Genomic DNA, 11,974 nt, shown 5'->3' with positions numbered 1-11,974 from the left:
ACTATCCCGAATTCTCAAAATTTTGAAAATTTCGAAAATGATATGTATAAAAATTCAAAATTTGTATTTTTATTGTTTTTCAAAAACTTTTTGACTTTTCGTAAAAAACAGAATATTTATGATAGAACACATGATTATGACCTACTCTAGCAAGTTTTAGCCAGATATCTTTAAAAATGGCGAAGTTATACGCATTATAGCGAAAATTTTATAATTTTTATTTTTTCAAATCAATTTTCTGTACGAATTTGAACACCAATATTAATAGCACCATCGGTTTCTTGAGCTCAAACTGCATCCGATAATGTTTTTTGTTCAAAAATTTCAACTTTGAAATTTGACCTTTTTTGACCTAAAACTGACCTGACCTCAGCTATATTCAGATGAAAATAGCCTCAAATGACACAGGCGACACTGAATTCGAAATCTATGGCCTAAATGGACCATAAAACATGTGTCATGTGACCGACTTATGACATAAGATTTCCGTGACCTATGATGACCTGACCCTGACCTGAAAATCAAAGTACAAGTTTCATACCCTCAGGGTATCTAAAGCATCTGTTCACGAGTGTGTAACCAAAAATCAGCCTGATCTGACTTGTAAGACGGCAGCCAGAGCCCAAAAAGTGAACAAGCCAAATATCGATAATTTTTATTTTGACCTGACCTGTGACGTTATCGGTGACCTCGAGGTCAATGAAATTAGGTTTCGGTCGACAGTTTTTCCGGGGCTATCAGATGCCGTTTGAAATTTGACGATCGGCCTAGTAGTTTCGGAGTTAGGAGGGGGGCTATGAATAGCCCCCCACAGCCCCCCCCCCCCCCCAGTGGAGCGTGTTATACACAGACCCCAGTGGGGCGCGGGATAGCTGAGCGGCTGGAGTTCCGTTCGATCAGCCTGCCTGACTGTATGCTTACTGACGATTGACTAATGGGTTACCACTTGGCACGACCGGTGAGTTACCGTTGACGACCGGTCTAAAGGACATTGTCTTTCTACTTAGCTAAACCAAACGGCCCGACTCTGTCGGCTGCCTCCTCGGCGAAAACTAGGCCTTGCATACGCAGCAGGTGGTGTCAAACGGTAAATGTCGAGAAGAAAAGGAATTCGTCCGCAATGGCTCTGAGCAGAACTTGCTATGACGACAGATCGGTTGTCATGGCAAAATCGAACAGCGTTGGAAGTGTTTTGAAATTGCACCAGCTTCCGGAAACATGTGCCATGACGTGCAGGCTGACCGAATTCCCTTTTGAGATGGCCTCTATCACTTCGATTGTCGTCGTGGTCGTCGGAGCGGTGCCTCGCCGTCTACTGAGGGGTATATAACTGGTGGAGACGGAGGCACTAGCCGGGTTTCCAGCGGCGGCCTGGCCCGGGCCGGTGGGAGACAGGTGAGACGGATTGCAACAACCTTGTCGCTATGTTCTGCAATTGCTTTTACCTCCACTAGCCTCACGTATCAACAGCAGAGCACTATCTACACCACCCGCTGGCTGTAAAACTGGTACCCCGCACCTGCCGGCCCAGGGGCACACCGCGACCCGTCTCGGTTCAGCTAGGGAGGGGATGATGATGATGCTGATGATATTTATTGAACAGAGAGTACGGGAACAAAAGAGTAAATCGGAGATTGGTGCAGAAGCTCAAGGCCTAACTCGGGGCACCTCTCTCCGTGCACACTCGTTCACAAACATACAAGTTTACATGCAGACTCATACCTATGCGTTACACATGCATACAAACAAACACTCTTATAATCACTTGTACTGGCACGCGCGCACGTAACAATTCTTGGCGTAACAGTTAATTATTGCGCACTCTTATTAGCGTCGCGTGCAGAGGTGGAACTTTTTGTTTTTCATTGGGGTTGTAGTTTGCCGGAGCCCAGGGTATACCCCCACCAAAACCCGAAAAGTCCCCGGATTCGGCCCACTATTTTTCGGGAGGGGCCCACATTTTCAGTTACAAAAAAAATAAAAAAAATAAAAGTGGTCCATCTCCAGGGAGAGACGGCTGACCCTGTCGTCCCTCCATTGGCTATGTGCCTGGTTGTAGGTACTCGGGTATCGCCAGTCGCCACCATGGTCGTGGCCATAGGCGGCGGAACGGGGAGGGCACCGGGGAACCGTGCCCCCTTTGATTTTGGCATTTTAACATTAGCCCTATGGGCATTGCATGGAAAGAATGGGATCAAAAGTCGACAGTGCCCCCCTTAATTGAGGGTGTTCCGCCGCTAGGTACTGGTCGTGGCGATTCGGAAACGGTAGGTAAACGCCCAAAATCACAGTCCCTATGAATACTTGTTTCTTTCCACATTTGACACAAACATTACTCAGTATTGGAGCAGGGCTCTTTCCCTACGAGTAACAATTTAATCCACTCGTGGCAATTGACAACGAAGACCTAAACAGGAATACGTTATTTTTAGACTAAAAAACTTAAAACGAGTCCATCTTTGTATATTAATGCCACTGTCGTCTGGAATACGTCTATTACGGAAACGGGTAGTATAAACCGGAATAGTGACTGATCAGACATGAGATATTTTGCAAACGAGGACAACATACCGAACACAATGCCGCAAAGGAACATAACACTGGATCTAAATTATCTCAACCTGAGGAAACTAAATAATAAATGCCACAGCCTTTTCATATCACCGAATACTTCAATTAACTACCGGGTGTTCATTAATGAATGGAATAAAGTAGCTACGTCACGTGATAACAATAAATTACGTACGCGTATTTTTTGCCTTGTAAATATGAAGCATAGGCCTTATCATTTTTTAATACATGATAACTTTAATCACGGCGTCATCCAAACGCTTGTGAATGGCTCTGGTTTCGAAGAGCCCAAATCGGCACTTCAAGACAAACTCGCCGTTCAATTATGAACAAGCGGCTTGGGTTGTGGAGAAGTGTGCCGGGTTGGAAAGTCTTTCCGTGGTTAGGCGGACTTTCCGCTTTAAGTTCTCTCCTAGAAAACCAGCAGCAATACCACATCTGAATGCTTTTCAGCGCTTGGTGGAAAGATTTAGGATGGTTGCAGCGACACGGCCATGTGTGCGCTCCGGGCGCCAGCCGATGACCCCTGCAGTGAAATGGAACAGGTCAAGGATTTCTTCCGGAAAAATGCCACAGTTCATGCTCGGCAGGCGTGCGAAGAGTTTAAAATGTCCATTGAAAAGGTATTGAAGATCCTAATTCTGTCATGGCCTCCCTCGATCGAAGTTCAACGATCTCGCGCGGAAGTGCCATCTGCACTGGCGCGCATACAGTCCCGACCTGTCCGGCCTGGATTTCTCGTTCTGGACCCAAGCTTTGGATCGCGTGGTGGAATCGGAGCCAGAAAACAATCAAAGAACTGAATAAGGTCGTGGAGGACTTCGCCAGTGGCATAAGCGAGGAGCAGCTGAGGAAGATGGTCCGGCACACACAGCGCCGGGCAGAGCCGTGCGTGACGGAGTGAAGGTGTTACTTTGAGCACTTCCTGTAGGAGACACAAGTGGCAAGCGGTGATCGCGATGATGTCATCATAAATGATAAGCCCTCCTGAAAATGCATTGTGTGCTTTGATAACGTGAGATGAATATATATCTTTCTGGTGCCTACCTACTTTATTCCATTCATTAATGAACACCCGGTAGATGATCTTTTTTTCAACGAGCAAATGTATTATGCATTGTTTGGCGAATCGTAAACAAAACGCATACTCTTCACAGCCACGATGGCTAGGAACACATAGCGGCTTGTTTGTCTGCCCCTGAGACACTGAACGTACACCGATTTTCAGCTAAATCGAAAGACCCCGCCGTTTACCGTTAAAATGTTAGTTGGCCGTTAATTCGTTAACGGTGCAAAATACCACCCCAAAGAGGCACATTTTCGGAATAAGCGCATCGAGGAGGCCCTGTACACCGATTTTCAGCCAAATCGAAAGACCCCGTCGTTTCCCGTTAAAATGTTGATTGGCCGTTTACTCGTTAACGGTGCAAAATATCACCCCAAAGAGGCACATTTTCGGAATCAGCGCATCGAGGAGGCCCTGTATACCGATTTTCAGCTAAATCGAAAGACCCCGCCGTTTCCCATTAAAATGTTAATTGGTCGTTAACTCGTTAACGGTGCAAAATACCACCACAAAGAGGTACATTTTCGGAATCAGCGCATCGAGGAGGCCCTGTATACCGATTTTCAGCCAAATCGAAAGACGCCGCCGTTTCCCGTTAAAATGTTAATTGGTCGTTAACTCGTTAACGGTGCAAAATACTGCCCCAAAGAGGTACATTTTCGGAATCAGCGCATCAAGGAGGCCCTGTATACCGATTTTCAGCTAAATCGAAAGAACCCGCCGTTTCCCATTAAAATGTTAATTGGTCGTTAAATCGGTTACGGTGCAAAATACCACCCCCAAAAAGGTACATTTTCGGAATCAGCACATCAAGGAGGCCCTGTACACCGATTTTCAGCTAAATCGAAAGACCCCGCCGTTTCCCGTTAAAATGTTAATTGGTCATTAACTCGTTAACGGTGCAAAATACCACCCCAAAGAGGCATATTTTCGGAATCAGCGCATCGAGGAGGCTCTGGATACCGATTTTCAGCCAAATTGAAAGACCCCGAAATATGCTGCTGTGAGGCTGATATTCGTTGCTGCTGATTTGACAGACGTCGCCAAAACCTTGCATTTGTATCAAATGCGTCATGCTGGCTTACATGTGACTTAGTTTGCATCGTTTGCATTCTGTTCGCGAACCTGTCAGTAAGATTATCAGCACTAATTATCGCACAGGATTGGTTTTTACTTTTTATGGTCGTCAACGTTGATTTCAAGTGTCGTCATTTTAGCCAAATATTCGTGCTGATTGGTGGTATTGTGCCAACTGACAAAATTGCGAACAGAGTGATATTTCACTTAACCCGCGCCCTGCTGGGGGTCCTGGATTTCCACGCCCTGCTGGGGGGGGGGGGGGGGGTGTTTGAACACCCCCCCTTGTAACTCGGCTCCTGGGCCACGTAGCGATACGCGGAAGGCGGCGTTCGAAAGAGCGTCAAAAATAATGACGAAATCACTTCGGTCAATTTTTTGGTCAGGTCAAAGGTCAGGTCACCAGAGGTCATTGAAGGCAAAATTTCGCCGATTTCCAGGTCGAATGTCGAAAATTTCCAAGAAGCCAACGCATAACTCGGGAACCAATAGAGCTACAGCGCCGCGGAAAAGCGCATTCGATAGCCCTATTAACGCCCTTTCTGAGTAATTCTCTCAGATTTGACCTAACGTCAACGGTTTTGCCTGCAGGGGGCAAAAACTGCAAAAATAGCCGATTTTTTCGAAAACAGTTTTTCTGCAATAACTTTTGACCCAAGCCTTGTACGAGCTTACTTTTACCGGCATCGTGTTCCTCTCGTCAAGACGCATCGAATGAACTATAACTTGACCTTGAAAGGTCAACTTGAAAATTTGACCTCAGGTCAAGGTCATGACCTGACCGGAAAGGGTCATGTTGCATATCAGTCGATCCGTATCGTCGAGCTGAGCACATCTAAGGCGTTTTCATCGCTCTAGCATGCCTCTATCAAAAGTTATTTGCGAAAAACTGATAGATACCATTCGTGACCTAAGATGACCTCAGGGCATAAACAAGGGTCACGGACACCATTTTCAAGTTCAGTGTGTCTAAACCACTTGTAATTCGGTGTTTGGGAGTGTTTATAATGTCTTTCATCCAAAAGAGGCGCATTTCAATTTTCTCCCATTGACTTATAATGGGGAGGTCGCAAAATTGACCTGACCTTAGGTCATCGATATCAAAATTCTGAGATATACATTTTGTACATGCTATTGCTCTTAGCAATCGCTGAAAGTTTCAAAGCGATCGGTCACTCGGTGTAGCTATGACAGACATTGAAAGTTTTTATGAGGTGAGGTCACTTCAAGTGACCTGGTGACCTGACCTTGCATGACCTTGGTCTGAAATTTTCACAACATGTGTAGAATTGATGTGTGATAAGGTATACCAAAAACGGCGGCGCTCCGCGCCGCCGTTTTTGAGATATTCGCGAAAAACCACAAGGGGGGGTGTTCAAACACCCCCCCCCCCCAGCAGGGCGCGGGTTAAGAAATGTATTTGATATTATGATTATGGTGATTGAATGCTACATAGGGCGGAGGCTTAGGTTATGTTAATTTATTTCTGAAGCTTGCTGTTTTGTGTCAAACTTTTCATCTATGCTTATCTCTTTGATAAGCACAGCCCACAGGTATGAAATATTTAGTGAGAAAACCCAAAAGTACAGTGGCGGATCAGGATTCAGGGGGGGGGGGGCAAAATGGGCATTTGCCCCTCCCAAACGGCATAATTTTAATATTACGCCTATGGACGAGGCATGGAAAGAATCGATAAATTATTATGGGTTGCCCCCCCCCCCCAAACTCTGAGCTGGATTCGCCACTGCAAAAGTATGATGAATGTTATGATTTTTTTTGCTTCACACTTTCATGTTACATGTTAAGATTTTTTGGAACACTTTCAATATGATTCACTTAGTATGCTTAAGAAGGGTGAAGTGATTGACTTTCATATCATGCTCTGCTCACTGTCTCAGCAGAATAATATGTTCTTAACAGAGCACTTTCAATGTTTTTAGCATCTGGAATTCAAAAAGATGTCCTAATTTATTGATATCTTCACTTTCTTAATATATCTCAATTATCTGCTTCTGAAGAGATACATATTTTGTTCATTTTCATGTGTTTCAGGCTAATTCTTAATTTTCCAATGTTGGGGTTGTAGTTTTGCCATTGGGGTTGTACTTTTAAAAATTGGGGTTGTAGCTACACCCCCCACAGTATATAAAGTTCCGCATGTGGTCGCGTGCATACATGCACTCTCACACGCGCGCGCACACACACATCGCATTTTCAAACAGTGACACTCCATACATTCGCACACAATCCGTCATCAATGTCTCGCGTTCATTGCACATCAGCGACCGCCGCACGAGGAGGGACACCCGCCCACAGTGCCCCGGAACAGCCGCCGGGAGCCGCCGCTCCGTCTCTATAGGGATGGGGAGGAGTCCCAAGTCCAACTGTGGTCCGCAACCCAAGTGAATAACATTTTCATTCGGCGGGCAGTTGCTGTGAACTTTGAATTACCGCTGATCCCTAGGGCTATCTGATGCAGTTTTTCACGACAAATAGTATGGCGCTTATTTTGTTCCCGTTAATTTTCTCCCAAAATTTTCATTTAAGGCTGAAACAGACTCTTTCCGCAGTCCGGAAATCGCATACGAGAGCCTATTCAAATACACTACAATCCTTCCCGCATCAATCGCATGGGGGAGGTGCGTACGATTGATGCGAGCGTGATTTAATGTAGGGGAGAGTGGGGTAATTTGGCCGCTTTTTTTAGAAAACGATGTAACTTAAAATTGACGACACATTTCTGCATTTTCTCAACGCTGGCAGGTGTAGCATTCATTTTACTTTACTGGACAGTGAACTTGAAATGATAGAGTAATTACTTATATTGAAATTGTGCCGTATTACAAAGGTCTGCAAGGCGGCCAAAGTGCCCCACTAGCAGGGTTATTTGGCCGGGGTTGTGGGGCAATTTGGCCGGTGTTAGTTTGCGGTCGGGATTTTCTGTTATATTGCGAGTCAGCTTCAGATTCAGCAATGACGTGTGTCCTTTGACGCATTTACCACATTTTGGAGGTTGACTCATGGGGTCAAAGGGGTCAAAATAGCCAAATTAGCGGCTCTAGATGCGAAGACAGTTTTTTACGAATAACTTTTGAAGTAATCAAGCTAGGCCAAAACTTCGAGTACCATCGTAATTCTCTCGTCATTCCGCATCGAAACATATATGTGTTGACCTCGAGAAGTCAAGGTCAAAGGTTGACCTCAGGTCACGTTACCTCAGGTCGCTTGACCTCAAGGTCACGTGATTTCAAGGTCATCATGCATATCATTCGATGCGCCTTGGCGAGCTGAACAGAATGAGACCATTTGTGCGGCTGTACCATTTTTTATGTAAGGATTTATTAGCAAAACACGTTTGGTAACCTTTGATGACGTCACATGCTCTGACAGTTGACCAATCGGAAGTAAGGCATCAAAGTAGTCAAAGTTGGTCATGAATCATGTCATTTATGGTACAATTGACCATGAAAACTCGGCCGTCCCAGCATAGTGACCATGAGCGCACCGGCCAAGTTGCCCCGCTAGTCCCGGCCAAATTACCCCATATTGCCATTCTGAACATTTTTGTGTATAAAGTCATCATGGCTATACGGAATTCGATGAAATTGCTCTTGGAACCGCTGAACACCCCGGGTGCAGTTATTATTTTACATCTTAGTTTTTGTTTACGCGTTTTTAGACGTTTCTCGGCGCACTGTTGTTGAAATTATACAGGCCTATTTTACAGCTATTTCTGATTCACAAAACTGCTGCAATTTTTATAACTTTTTTTGCATATTAGCATTTTGATGGAATTGGAATGCATTAAAAGATTTTTATTCTTAAATCTTGAATGCCAATATAATAACAATGTGAATCGAGCCACGCTCGTAGCGAAATATTACGAATCAATGATAATAACAGTAACCGGCAGAAAATATGTAGTTACCGCGATTGTATTAGATAATACTATATGTTCCGCGTGAAATTGACAAGAGATACCACAAGAATAATAGCCTAAACAAATATTGAAATAACTGAAAGCTCATAATATCCGATTAGCACTGCTAACGCTGACAATTTTCTTCGATCATTAAATGCTTACCATACCATAACATCTGAAGATAATGAACTTGAACCTCGAAAAGCGAGTTGTCCAGTTTCAGTCTCAGTTTGTGCGGTACTGGGACACATTCATTATCAGTGAATCAAATAAAAATTGTCCGGGGCATCATGCTGTGATTACATGAACCAGTTAATATGTATAAAATCTAGTTATTGGCCAAACGTAACCGGGCCACGGACCGTAGGTTGACGACCCCGAAATTTAGCGAAATGAAGTATAGGTTCAAGCAGTTTAAATAATGCTGGTGCGTGGAGTTGAATAGTGATGTAATGGCCACAGTCTACAACCACGATAACAAATATCGATTGCGCTTCGCTCAACCAGCTCGTTCTTGCTCAAAAAGCAGTGCATCCCTATAAAATGAAAAGTCTGAACGAATGCATTCAGGTTCCTACCTCTGAATCACCTTATATTGAGATCCGTTTCTTAACAGGAACACAAACGCGGCCCATCAATTCGTCAGTACTAAGGCAACAACGTCTGACAAGTGACAACGCATCAAATGGCCAACTTCTGACACTATCTACCAATACGGTAACGGCAATAAAATTGCATTGCAAAATGCAAATAAAATTGCACGATTTCCAAGCGCAGTTTGAAACCAAGTGCGACCAGCTAGTGTCATTTTCACAACCAAGTGCGACCAGTTAGTGTCTCGAGACACATTACAACTGCATAGGTACCGCAGTAACACATAAGGGGCGAAAGGAAACACATGACTTGTGTACGACACTACGACCAGCGTTCTGTCAGCGCACGACGCATAAAGCAAACTGCTCAATTAACTGCGGTCCCGAACAACACAACACAGAGCTCCGAAACGAATGGTTTACAAAAGTCTACGACTAACGACATCGAAACAGTACGTTCATCGGGACTAGTCACATGACTCGCTCAGCCCAGCTGGGTTATGGGTACTAATTGCGCTTCAAATTGGCCTCTGACAGCCATTTACTTACGCTAGTTTGATGCATAAAACTGTACATTGAAACTCAAGCGGCAGCACATAGGTCTCCATCAAGGTGGTTATATGCAACAGAGCACCACGCTAAAACGAGCGCGAGCCGCACTGTCACAGACAGAACACTGAGCCGCGAGTCGTGACAGTCGCACTGCGTCATATGCACGCAGATGTCGCACTCACGGCACCTTTGCTGGCACTGCGCTGCGGGTGGACACGCGCGGTGCAGTAGCTCCACGGTGTGCGGCTCACCGGAGGGATTACCAGTCTCCGACCGGACAGTCCAGGCGGGAAATGCGGTGTCTTCAACCATGACCGCCGTCCCCGTCTCCGCGGAGTGCCGAACGGCGGCGACGCGGCGGCGTCGGATCTTGAGCTGGTGGACACTTGTACTCCTGCCAGAGCTACCAGCTTCAGCCCTTCAGCATCCTGTCATCAGCAAACTCCAGCAGAGCTCCAATGCAACTGGGAAAATAAAATTTATGCTGTTAAGCTAAATCATGCAAAACATTTCCTTGCACAGGATTCTCTTGCGCAGTTCAGCAAAATTTTCTGTGATATCTATGGCCGTGACAAGAGGACTTTATGCCATTGTAAAAAACATAGGTTCATTGGTTCTCATTTACCCACATCGAGCTTCTATAGGTACCATTCATTTGTATATCATGAAGTATGTTAACTACACAATATTTATACAATAGACTGACATGAAATATGTAGGAATGGCAAGAGAGATGGGTAAATAAGCCAAATAGGTTGCAGGATTTATTGGCACCAAACAGGTCAGAAAGTAGAAGTTCAAACAATCTTACAAACTACACCAGAGAAAGTCTTTGAATTAGGTACAAAATTATGCCACAGAAACCAAAGCAATGCAGTTTTGTAGAGCATTTCCCAAAAGATAATTGTCATTCAGCCTTGCTCCCATTCTGAGATTCATGAATAAATACAAATTATGGGGTGAAAGTTACTAAAAAGCAGTTTTTTTTCAGAAAACAGCTCCAATTCATGTTTGCCTGATTTCAAACTCAAGGCAACATATTATAGCTTTGACAGCATGAAATTTCATTATTGAGGTTACAATTTCCAAAATCTTGTCACAAACAGTGCACTTTAATATGGATAACTAACACCAAATCAGCCAACCTTGTATTTTTATCTGGTGAAACTCAAGAAACCAATAAAGCAAACAATTTCTGAGCAAAACATTTAAGTATTTGACAAGCTCAAGCACCATGCAGCCACTGGAGTATGATGGGGTCTCGTAACTTGAACGTTCAGTCTGTAAGAGCATGCCTGACTTGACTTAACAGATTTGAGGCATCACAAAGACCTTTGCAGCAGCTCCTTCTATTCTTTTTTTAACATAAACTTTAACTATCATTACCATGCTATGATGATGAGATGGCTGGTTTCGGGAGCATGAAAAGTAGCAGCCCTTCTTTCATTCTATTTCCTTGTTTTCACATGCTGCACAAAATGTTTTTTCTTCCACGTTCCTTCTGTCATTATAAAAAATATAATAGGTATCATAATTGCTTCACTTCTTCCTTATATTTCAAGTATTGCTGCTGCAATTCATCACATCTCCCGTTAGCAAACCATTGCCCGTGCCATTGCCCTATGGCCGCTAAAGTAAATAGGTGGAATGCGCCAGAAATTGTCAAAATCGCGCCAAAATAGCAAACTAAGATGAGAAAAAATAACCGCAGCCGGCACCGGTCGCGGCCCCACCACGTGCACACCGCTGAACCCACACCGTCGAAAATTTAATACGACAAATGAGTGCACGCGCTCGACTTGGCGTGAAAATTTCACCCTCGTAGCCCTCACCGTTTCCGAGCAATAGCCTGTTTAATAAGTGTTTATGCCGATTCTAATGCTAACCCCGGTGCCGAGCAGAAGGCAAGGCGCCTCCTGGAGGAGCCCGCCTTCAGACGCCTGGCGTCACGGTGGGAGGTGTGGGCCGTCAGGCCCGCCGCGCCCGGTCTGCAGCCGGAACGCGGTCACCAAACGGGCTCCAACCGTGCCCTCTCCGAGAGGGACCTGGCAGCGGCCTCCCGCCGCGCCACCTGTTGCTTCGCACCTCTTCCAGACAGCGCTACCTACCAGACCGACCTCATCGCCCAGGGCAGCGTATGCCACCAGCGGGTCCGGAGTCGCGCGCCGGCGCGACCCGGCCCGCTAGATGATT

At 45.1% G+C, this 11,974-nt stretch overlaps 1 long non-coding RNA gene across 1 annotated transcript; it reads right to left on the bottom strand.

Moving 5' to 3' along the window:
- Positions 1-9,194: 9,194 nt before the first annotated feature.
- On the bottom strand, positions 9,195-11,375 carry LOC122373411. The gene is made up of 2 exons (XR_006255040.1): positions 11,168-11,375; positions 9,195-10,245 (listed from the first exon to the last, which is right to left on the bottom strand). It is a non-coding gene; the product is annotated as an uncharacterized LOC122373411 (long non-coding RNA).
- Positions 11,376-11,974: the final 599 nt, after the last annotated feature.

This window comes from Amphibalanus amphitrite, unplaced genomic scaffold, assembly GCF_019059575.1.
Source record: "Amphibalanus amphitrite isolate SeventyFive unplaced genomic scaffold, NRLGWU_Aamphi_draft 001490F_arrow, whole genome shotgun sequence".
In the NCBI taxonomy this organism is placed as follows: domain Eukaryota; kingdom Metazoa; phylum Arthropoda; class Thecostraca; order Balanomorpha; family Balanidae; genus Amphibalanus; species Amphibalanus amphitrite.
Note: the sequence above shows the minus strand (reverse complement) of the source record. Positions and strands in the feature narration are given on the sequence as shown.